At 42.7% G+C, this 10,585-nt stretch overlaps 1 long non-coding RNA gene across 1 annotated transcript; it reads left to right on the forward strand.

Moving 5' to 3' along the window:
* Positions 1-688: 688 nt before the first annotated feature.
* Positions 689-4,283, forward strand: LOC308508327. Its single transcript, XR_013995011.1, has 3 exons — positions 689-1,972; positions 2,284-2,353; positions 3,296-4,283. It is a non-coding gene; the product is annotated as an uncharacterized lncRNA (long non-coding RNA).
* The last annotated feature ends 6,302 nt before the right edge of the window (positions 4,284-10,585 follow it).

The following is a 10,585-nucleotide window of genomic DNA, read 5'->3' on the forward strand; positions in this document are numbered from 1 at the left end:
ATCTACAGGGAAATCAAACCTCGGGGGATGAAAGGCTGGGAGGAATGGGTGGTGGAGAGCCAGCGTCAGTGGGATGGGTGCAGACGGGAGCCTGGAGGTATCAGAAGTTGAGAGAAAACTGCCAGGTCCAGCTCTGAACTCTTCCCCTTCTGGACCCAGCAAAGGATACCAAAGACCTCACCGTCACATGCAGCACTTCCTCCGGGTCCATGTCCATCACCGCCACAGCTCTCACTCTCCCAAACTGCTTTCCTCCTTCTCCAAGCATTACTTATTGCTCTGTGAAGAACACAGATGCATCCTAGAAGCCATTGATTTCTGGTGGAAAGGTAATGGAACAGGACTTACCTAAGAGTGACGAGAGGTAAAATAAGAAGGAAGTGGCTCATATGCTGTCTGGAATATAGTGGGAACATCACATGAGTATTTTCCCCATCTTCTCCGATGGAGTGAATGTCACAGGTGTTGGTAGAAGGCTGAGATTGAGTGTTCCCAGGTTTCTGGTGTAGGACAAGTACCCGTGCACCAGGGAAGCAGAGGACCCGCAGAGGGAGTCTCTGTTGTCTGAAGCCTCTCGCGCCTGGACCTACTTCCTGGCGTCTGTCTCCCCCAGGAGTCCTCCCGTTCTTCTCGCCCTCTTACCCAGAGCTGACAGAACCAGACTGAGTTCCTAAAGCAAAGTGGCAACTTTATTCTTTGATCAAGGAATGGGGAAGGGTGAGCTCATGGCGGAGAGGGAGCTTCTCCCTAACCGGGGAGGTCCGCGAGCTTTGAAGGGGTTTAGGGAAGGTTGGTGGGATGGGGTGGGGGTGAGTTCTAGAAAAGGGAAGGCGATTTCCGAGGAAGAGGGCGTGGGGGTTGGGTGTGCGCAGTCTTTAAGGCCCCATTCTGTGCGGCCCTAATGTGCCGAGCAATGTACAGCCCCCCGCCCCGCGTGACTTTTAGTTTGTTAATGAAGGAAAGGTAAAAGGAGGCGGGGCGGTGCACTGCTTCCAGCTACCGGAGCCGGCCGGGTGTGTGGGTGCTGTGGTTACGCGTTAGCAGTTCTCCTTAGTTTCTGCAAGCCAGCGGAGCTTGCGACCTAGCGTAGCCATCTGGGAACAGCAGGGTTTTCAGGCCGCAGCCCGGCGCCGCTCTCTGCACATGCCTCAGGTCCCCCCACGTGTGCTCGGCGTGTTGAGCCCCTACTGCTTTGCGGCCCACACACCTGGGGCTCACTGCCTTTGAGGAACGTGTGGGGAGGGAGGCAGCCTGAGTCCCGGCTCACCTCCCTGCCTGTGAGAGCAGGAGGTGAGCAGGGGGAGGAAGGGGGAAGGACGACCGTCTGCAGGGTAGCGGCTGTGGGACCAAGGGCGAATTTTCCCGGGACTCAGCCTGCGCTGACTCCTGCGTGTTTTGGGGAGGCGGCGGGCGGCGGCCTTCGCGCTGCGGGATCTCAGAGCCTTCCGAACGAGGGGGTACGGACACGATGTGAGGGTCTCCAGAGCGGGACACTGGGGCCCCTGCGACAGCCACTCCACTCAGGAGTCTGGTGTGAAGGCCGGGCTCGCTTTGGCCGACGCAGGCATCCGCAAACGGCTGCGAACGCCCCTAGGAGGCTCCTGGCAAGAGGTCGGCAATGACCCACCCTCTCTCTTCTCGCAAGGGGTCGAGAAACAGCCAATCGTAGCAGGACCGTGGTGGCTTCTAGCCAATCAGCAGCACGGGACGGCGATGGAGGCGGGGCTGGGCCCAGGCAGTGGGGGCGGGTTTTCCTTCCCGCGAGCGGTCCCGCTCAGTGCCTGTCTGGCAGCCGCCCAAGTGCCTTGTCTCGGCGGCTGCTCAGCTACCTGTGCCGGTCAGGTCTTTGGGTCATTCTTTGCCTGAGTCTTTCTCCATCCATCATCCGTTCGCTCCCCTATGATGGTCACGGTTTTCTGGAGGTCGTTGTCTTCAGTACCTGGCCCCTTAGAGGCTGAGCGGGATGGCTGAGGTGAAGGGACAGCACAGCTCGCGAGCTCAGAGCAGGCCAGGGCGGAGGGGGTCGAGCCGTACCGGTGGGGGTGCTGGCGTGGAGCGAGGCCAAAAAGCCGGGGGGCCTGGGACTAGGGGCGGGGGGAGGGGCTTCAGGCCGTTGGAGAGACAGTGGGGTCTGCGTTTGAGGACGCCCTTCGGAGGGTGGGAATGAGGCCCCGTGCAAGCGGAGAGAAGCCGGAAGGGTCCACGGTGCGGCGTAGCGGCGACTCGTGCTTCCTACTCGTGCCGCTTCTTTAGAGCTCAGCAGCGCTTTCCTCTACCTCACAGGCCCCTTGGCAGCCTTTGCTGCCCGTGTCTCCCATCATCCAGATCACCCACCCTCCACCTGAGAACTCAGGTAGCTCTGGGATACACCTCCCCTTTGTATTCTACGGGCACGCCACAGTCAACAACTTCTAAAACCTTCCTGTCCTGCCGGCACACTCCCCCCAGCGCGTCTCGATTTCAGAGTTGCCTATGCCACGTCACTCGTATCTTCCTGGTCACAAGGGCCACCACTAAGCAGATCACGTGGAGATTATCTGTTGACGTGTCTCCCCCTCAGGCTTTAACCCCTCAAGGGCACTAGCACCCCTCACTCTGGGTGACAGGTTCATCCACAACAGCCTTAGTGAGTGCTTGATACCTGGCCGGCTGTTTTCCAGCACTTTCCAACTGTTAACTCATGTCATCCTCACAACCTTTAAGGGAGGACTCTCATCACCCAACTTCATTATGACGACATGAGGTGAAGGGTGCTTAGGTGAAGTGCTCGGCCACACAGCTGGAAGTAGCTGCCCTGCCCCAGAGCAGGCTCTTCACCAACACTTTGTATTAAACTGTGCACCTGATTGATTTTTAATGTGCTTTTAAAGCAGCTTTGTAGAGTTATGATTCACTTACCATACAATGATCTCATTTAAAATGTACAATCCAATGGTTTTTAGAATGTTTACAGAATTTGTACACATTATTTTAAAAATATATAATTGCTGTGCATGCATGTTTGTGATTTTTATGCAATGATAATATTTAGATATTTTGTATCAATATGTATACATTTTATTTTCACTAGGGTGCCAGTTGTTGAAAAGCTGGTATCGTTATACATGTATTATATATACCATGCTTTTTAAATAGGTATAATTTGATTATACAACTTTTAAAGTATTTTCATTCTAATATAATTTCTTGCCATTTATTTACTCATTCAACACCGATTTTTTAAATTTATATTTATATGTATTTACCGATTCGACACTGATTTACTACTAATTCTATTTTTTGTGTCTCATTACAGTTCCAACACTTTTCCAGGAACTGGGGGTTCTGAACAAGTCAATGCGAAAAGCTTCTGCTTCGAGTAGCTGACATCATGGTGGGGAAAACAAGTAGGAAAAAGAAATAGATACTATTTCAACTATTGATTGACCAGTGTAGTGAAGACAAAACGGCTGAGATGTGGAGAGTGATGGGGTAGAGACACAGCTTTCTTAGATTGAAAATCAGAGTTGGGCAGTGGTAGAAGCAGGTTGAAGAGACTTGTTTGCCACAGCCATGATTTCCCCTTTGCAATTCTTTTCTGATTAAATTGAGCCAGTGAAGCCAAATACATATCCAGATTTCAGAGCATAACTTATGAAAAGAGTTTCTTATCTAGAACCAGTGGTTTTCAGCCCAAGAAATCTCTCTCCCTGGAACTTGTTTATCTACATCTTTATATAAGTTAGTTATAATAAGATTAAGTGTCTGATAAGGAGACACTTACATATCTGGTAGTAACAGAATAAAAGAATGTTTTTCCTGGCACTGAATGCTGAAGTGGAAGGACTAAAAGCAGTGGCTTAAGAGACCAAAGATGCTATGATCGGAAGGGTCTACATTTAAGCATGTCTTAGTTCTGTGCTTCATTAACATTGAATGTGATTATGAATGTCAATAGTTTCTAGAAGTTTGTCTGTTACCAGAATGCACTGAACTTGTGGACACCTGAGATCTGGATTCAAATGCAATCCAAGCTCTACAAGTCTTTGTTATCTACTGCAGTAGCTAATTAAAAACGATGCAGCCATTGTTATTGCAGTTTTACCAACAAAAAGGGACATGTTGGGTTCTACTCCAATCAGACTACAAAAGAGAATTACAAGTACCTTTAAGCAATGTAAGCTACTGAAGAAGTTGAAGTTTAGTAAACAATGGGGAAAAAATTTAAAAATTAAATAGTAGTTTTAACTTTATTCCTGTAATGTAAAATTAAAACATAGTTTGATATATAAAGTCTTGAGAGCTATTATTTGCCTTCAAGTTCTTAACACATTAGTAAAATATTAATATATTAACTTCTGGTGATCAACATGGGGATTTTCCGCAGTGGGGGTCTGAAGCCTCCACCGTACAACACTTGGAGAACCAGTTTTTCTGCTAGGGATCTGTGGCCTTTGCAATATTCCACCTTTTCATCTATGGGGACTAAGACCTTCTAACTCCTAGGCGTGGATAGAGTCGGGTACATGGGTCTCAGTTCCATTTCTAAATTGGTTCACCTGCCTTGGCAAACAATCAGCATGGCTTCAGAAAACTGAAATGTGCAAACTTGGTGCCCAGCAACAGTGCCCAGGGTGTGTCCCTCAGAGCACAGCAGGGTGTTGTCAAACTTGAGAAAACCTCTATTGAGTGTTTTCCTTTTATGAGCAACAGGATATCAGGGTGTTTTACATTTTTCTTTGCAGTGCCCAGTCTTAAATATCCTTGGAATTGAAGATGCTCATTAAGCACATTGTTGCCACCAGGAGTGTTTATGGGGGGGACCCTGTGTGAAGGAGGCCCAGGACATGGGGAGGGAGTATGTGTGAGGCCTGGATAGGTAGTGTGTGTGGGAGGTATGGTCACTGGGGAGAGTCCATCGTGGGGAGGGACCTGGTGTGAGAGAATAGATGCCTCTGAGGAGGCCGTGGGAGTGTGAGGAGTGGCCAGTATTTAACAGGATTAGACTAGGTAGCTTGGGGATGTGTGTGTGTGTGTGTGTGTGTGTGTGTGTGTGTGGCCTGGAATGGGAGTGGGGGCCAGAACACTGGGGGACCTTGGAGAGGGGCTTCAGTAGCACAGAAATGTTTCCATCAGGACTGTAGTTGTTGTTTTTTAAACTCTTTTTTTTATTAGTCTCAGGTGCACAAGACAAAGTAATACTTAGACGTTTATCATTTATATCCCTCACACTGTGTGAACCCCCCTCCCCCATCCACTATCCCTCTGACATCGCACAGAGCCATTACATTTCCACTGTCTCTATTCCTAATACTGTACTCCGCTTCTTGTAAGTATATACATACATATATATATATATATAAAATTATAGTTGGCATTCATTATTGTTCAGCTTCAGGTGTGCAGTGCAGTGACCAGGCATCTACATCATCCCTGAGGTGGTCTCCCAAATTGGACACATGTCCATCGGATACCCTACAAAATCTTTACAACATTATTGATTACGTTCCCCAAATTAATTTTCAAAACCCTGTGGCCATCTTGTGGTTACTGACTGTGTTCTAATCCCCTCACCTTCCCCCTTATCCCCACCCCCCTCCCATCTAGCAACCCTCAGTTTTTCCTCTTTGTGTCCAAGACTGTTTCTGATTAGTTCATTCACTTATTCTCTTCTTTAGATTCCGCATATAAGTGAGATCATATGGTACTTGTCTTTCTCTGTCTGACTTATTTCACTTAACATAATGTTCTCTTGGTCCATCCATGTTGTTGCAAATGGTAAGATTTCTTTCTTCTTTATGGCTGCATAATACTCCATTGTATAAATATACCACAGTTTCTTAATCCAGTCATCTACCAATGGGCATTTCGGTTGTTTCCATGTCTTGGCTATTGTGTAAAGTGCTGCAATAAACATAGGAGTGCATACAGATTTTTGAATTGGAGTTTTGGATTTCTCTGGGTAGATGCCTAGGAGTGGAATTACTGGATCATAGGGTAGTTCTATCTTCAGATTCCTGAGATACCTCCATACTGTTTTCCATAGTGGCTGCACTAATCTGCAGTCCCACCAACAGTGCACAAGTGTTCCCTTTTCTCCACATCTGCGCCAATACTTGTTGTTTGTTGATTTATTGATGATAGCCATTTTGACTGGGGTGAGGTGATATCTCACAGTGATTTTTATTTGCATTTCTCTGATGGTTAGTGAGGTTGAGCATTTCTTCATATGTCTGTTTGCCATCTGTATGTCCTTTATAGAAAAATGTCTCTTCATGTCCTCTGCCCATTTTTTAATTGGGTTGTTTGTTTTTTTGGAGTTGAGTTGAGTGAGTTTTTTAATAAATTTGTGATATTAACCCCTTATCAGATATATAATTGGCAAATATCTTTTCCCATTCAGTAGGATCCCTTTTTGTTTTATTGATGGTTTCCTTTGCTGTGAAAAAACTTTTTAGTTTGATGTAATCCCACATGTTTATTTTTTCTCTTACTTCCCTGGCGTGAGGGGATATATCAGTAAAAATCTTACTCCGGGTAATGTCTGTGAAGTTTCTTCCTATATTTTCTTCTAAGTATTTTGTGGTTTCAGATCTTACATTTAAGACTTTAAGCCATTTTGAATTTGTTTTTGTATATGGTGTAAGGAGGTGGTCCAGCTTTATTTTTTTGCATGTGTCTGTCCAAGTTTCCCAGCACCATTTATTGAATAGACTGTCTTTACCCCACCGTACATTCTTCCTTCCATTGTCGTAGATTAAATGGCCATATAGGCATGGATTTATTTCTGGGCTCTCTATTCTGTTCCATTGATCTATGTGTCTGTTTTTATGCCAGTACCATGCTGTTTTGATTACTGTAGCCCTGTAGTGTAATTTGATGTCAGGTTTTGTTATACCTCCCACTTTGTTCTTAATTCTGAAGATTTCTGAGGCTATCTGGGGTCTTTTATGGTCCCAAATAAATTTTAGGATTATATGTTCTATTTCTATGAAAAATCTCATTGGTAGTTTGATAGGAATTGCATTGAATATGTATATTGCCTTAGGCAGTATGGACATTTTAACTATATTAATTCTTCCTATCCATGAACATGGTATGTGTTTCCATCAATTTGTATCTTCTTTCACTTCTCTCTTCAGTGTCTTATAATTTTCTGAGTACAGATCTTTTACTTTGGTTAAATTTATTCCCAGGTGTTTTATAGTCTTTGGAACAATTGTAAATGGTATTGCTTTTAAAATTCCTCCTTCTGATATTTTATTATTGGTATATACAAATGCAACTGATTTCTGAATATTAATTTTGTATCCTGCTACTTTACTAAATTCATCTATCAGCTCTAATAGTTTCTTGGTGGAGTCTTTAGGGTTCTCTATATATAGTATCATATCATCTGCATATAATGACAATTTTACTTCCTCTTTACCAATTTGGATGCCTTTTATTTCTTTTTCTTGTCTGATAGCTGTGGCTAAAACTTCCAGCACTATGTTGAATAGAAGTGGAGAAAGTGGGCAACCTGTCTTGTTCCTAATCTTAAGGGGAATGGTTTTAGTTTTTCCCCATTGAGTATGATGTTAGCTGTGGGTTTATCATATATGGCCTTTAGTATGTTGAGTTATGATCTCTCTATTCTCACTTTCTTAAGGCTTTTATCATAAACGGCTGCTGGATTTTATCAAATGCTTTTCCTGCATCTATTGATATGATCATGTGATTTTTATTTTTCATTTTGTTAGTGTGGTGTATCACATTAATTGATTTGCGGATGTTGAACCACCCTTGCATACCAGGGATGAATCCCACTTGATCATGGTGTATAATCTTTTTAATGTATTGCTGAATTCTGTTCGCTGATATTTTGTTGAGGATTTTTGCATCTATGTTCATTAGCGATATCGGCCTGTAGTTTTCTTTTTTTGTGGTGTCTTTGGGATCAGGGTGATAGTGGCTTCATAAAAAGTGTTTGGGAGTCTTCCCTCTTTCTGGATTTTTTGGAAGAGCTTGAGGAGAACAGGTGACAATTCTTTTTTAAACGTTTTGTAAAATTCACCTGTAAAGCCATCTGGTCCAGGGCTTTTGTTTGTTGGGAGATTGTTGATTACTGATTCAATTTCCCTGGTGGTAATCAGTCTGTTCAGGTTTTCTGTTTCTTCTTGAGTTAGCTTTGGAAGGTTGTACGCCTCTAGAAAATTGTCCATTTCTTCCAGATTGTCAAATTTGTTGGCATATAGTTGCTCATAGTAATTTCTTAAAATTTTTGGTATTTCTGTGGTGTCTGTTGTCACTTCTCCTCTTTGATTTCTGATTTTATTAATTTGGGTCCTCTCTCTCTCTCTCTCTTTTTTTAATGAGTCTGGCTAAAGGTTTATCAATTTTGTTTATCTTCTCTAAGAACCAACTCTTGGATTCATTGATCTTTTGTATGTTTTTCTGTTTTCTATTCAATTTATTTCAGCTCTGATTTTTTTTTTTATTAGTTTCAGGTGTACAAGACAAGGTAATACTTAGACGTTCATCATTTATATCCCTCACACTGTGAACCCCCCTCCCCCCATCCACTATCCCTCCGACCTCACACTAAACCATCACATTATATATATAAAATTATAGTTGGCATTCTTTAATGTTTATCAGCTCTGATCTTTATTGTCTCCTTCCTTATGCTCCCTTTGGGCTTATTTTGTTGTTCTTTTTCCAGATCCATTAAGTGTGAAGATAAACTGTTAATTAGTGATGTTTCTTGTTTCTTTAGGTAGGCCTGCAGTGCTATGAATTTGCCTCTTACAACTGCTTTTGCTGTCTCCCATATTTGGGATTTTCATGTTTTTATTTTCGTTTGTCTCGAGATATCTTTTGATTTCGTCCTTGATCTGCTGCTTGACCCATTCATTATTTAGTAACATGTTATTCAGCCTCCATGAATTGGTGTGTTTTCCAGTTTTTTTCCTGTGGTTCATTTCTCATTTCATAGTACTGTGGTCAGAGATGACAATACGTATGATTTCAATTTTCTTATATTTATCAAGACTTGTTTTGTGGCCTAAACATGTGGTTTATCTTGGAAAATGTTCCATGTGTGCTTGAGAAGAACGTGTATTCTGCAGCTTTGGGGTGAAATGCTCTGAAAATATCGATTAAATCCAAGTGGTCCATTGTGTCATTTAAGGCTGTTGTTTCCATATTGATTTTCTGTCTGGAGGACCTGTCCCTTGTTGTCAGAGGTGTGTTGAAGCCCCTACTATGATAGTGTTACTGTTGATCTCTGTTTTTATGTCAGTCAATATCTTTTATATATTTAGGTGCTTCTATGTTGCGTACATAAATGTTTACTAGGGTTATGTCCTCTTGTCAGATAGATCAATAATAATATAATATTATTATTATATAGTGCCCATCTTTGTCTTTTAATATGTTCTTCATTTTAAAGTCTATTTTGTCAGATATAAGTATTGCAACTCCAGCTTTTTTCTCATTTCCATTTGCATGAAATATCTTACTCCAACCCTTCACTTTCAGCCTGTGTGTGTCTTTTGATCTGAGGTGAGTCTCTTGTATACAGCATATACAAGGGTCTTGGTTTCTTATCCACTCAGCCACCCTATGTCTCTTGATTGAAGCATTTAATCCATTTACTTTTAAAGTGATTATTGATAGGTACATAGTTATTGTCATATTTAAATTTGTAGCTAGATTGTTTTCATCTTTCTTCTATTTACAGAACTCATTTTAGTATTTCTTGCAATGCTGGCTTGGTGGTAATAAATTCCTTTAGCTTATTCTTTTCTGGGAAGCTCTTTATCTCTCCATCAACTCTAAATGATCGCCTTGCTGGATAAAGCAATCTAGGTTGTAGGCCTTTGTTTTCCATCACTTTGAGTATCTCTTGCCACTCCCTGGTGGCCTTCAATGTTTCTGTAGAAAAGTCATTTGATAGCTTTATGGGAGTTCCCTTGTACGTAACCTTCTGCCTTTCTCTTGCTGCTTTTAAGATTCTCTCTTTGTCTTTAACCTTTGCCATTTTAACTATAATTTGTCTTGGTGTGGACCTGTTTGGGTTTATCCTGGTTGGAACTCTCTGCACTTCCTGGGCTTGTATGTTGGTTTCCTTCATCAGGTTAGGGAAGTTTTCGGACATTATTACTTCAAAAATGTTCTGAATTCCTTGCTTCCTCTCTTCATCTTCTGGTACTCCTATGATGTGCATGTTGTTGTGCTTGATGTTATCGCAGAGGTCTCTTAAACAATCTTCATTGTTTTTTTTCCTTTTTTCTTTTTGTTGTTCAGTTTGGGTGATCTCTGCTAACTTGTCTTCTAAGTCGCTGATTCAATCCTCTGCTTCATCTAACCTGCTGGTAATTCCTTCATTACCAGCAGGAGTTCTTTATTTTGGTAGTTGTGTTCTTTACTTCTAACTGGTTGTTCATTATGATTTCTACGTCCTTCTTTATGTCGTCTCTAAGGTCCTTAAACATTCTTATCATCAGTGTTCTGAACTCTGTCTCTGATAGGTTGGTTACCTCTGTTTCATTTGGTTCCATTTCTGGAGGTTTCTTCTGTTCTTTTATTTGGGACATGTTTCTTTGTTTCCCCATTCTGACTT

The sequence above is a fragment of the Rhinolophus hipposideros genome, assembly GCF_964194185.1.
Source record: "Rhinolophus hipposideros genome assembly, chromosome: 15".
NCBI lineage: Eukaryota > Metazoa > Chordata > Mammalia > Chiroptera > Rhinolophidae > Rhinolophus > Rhinolophus hipposideros.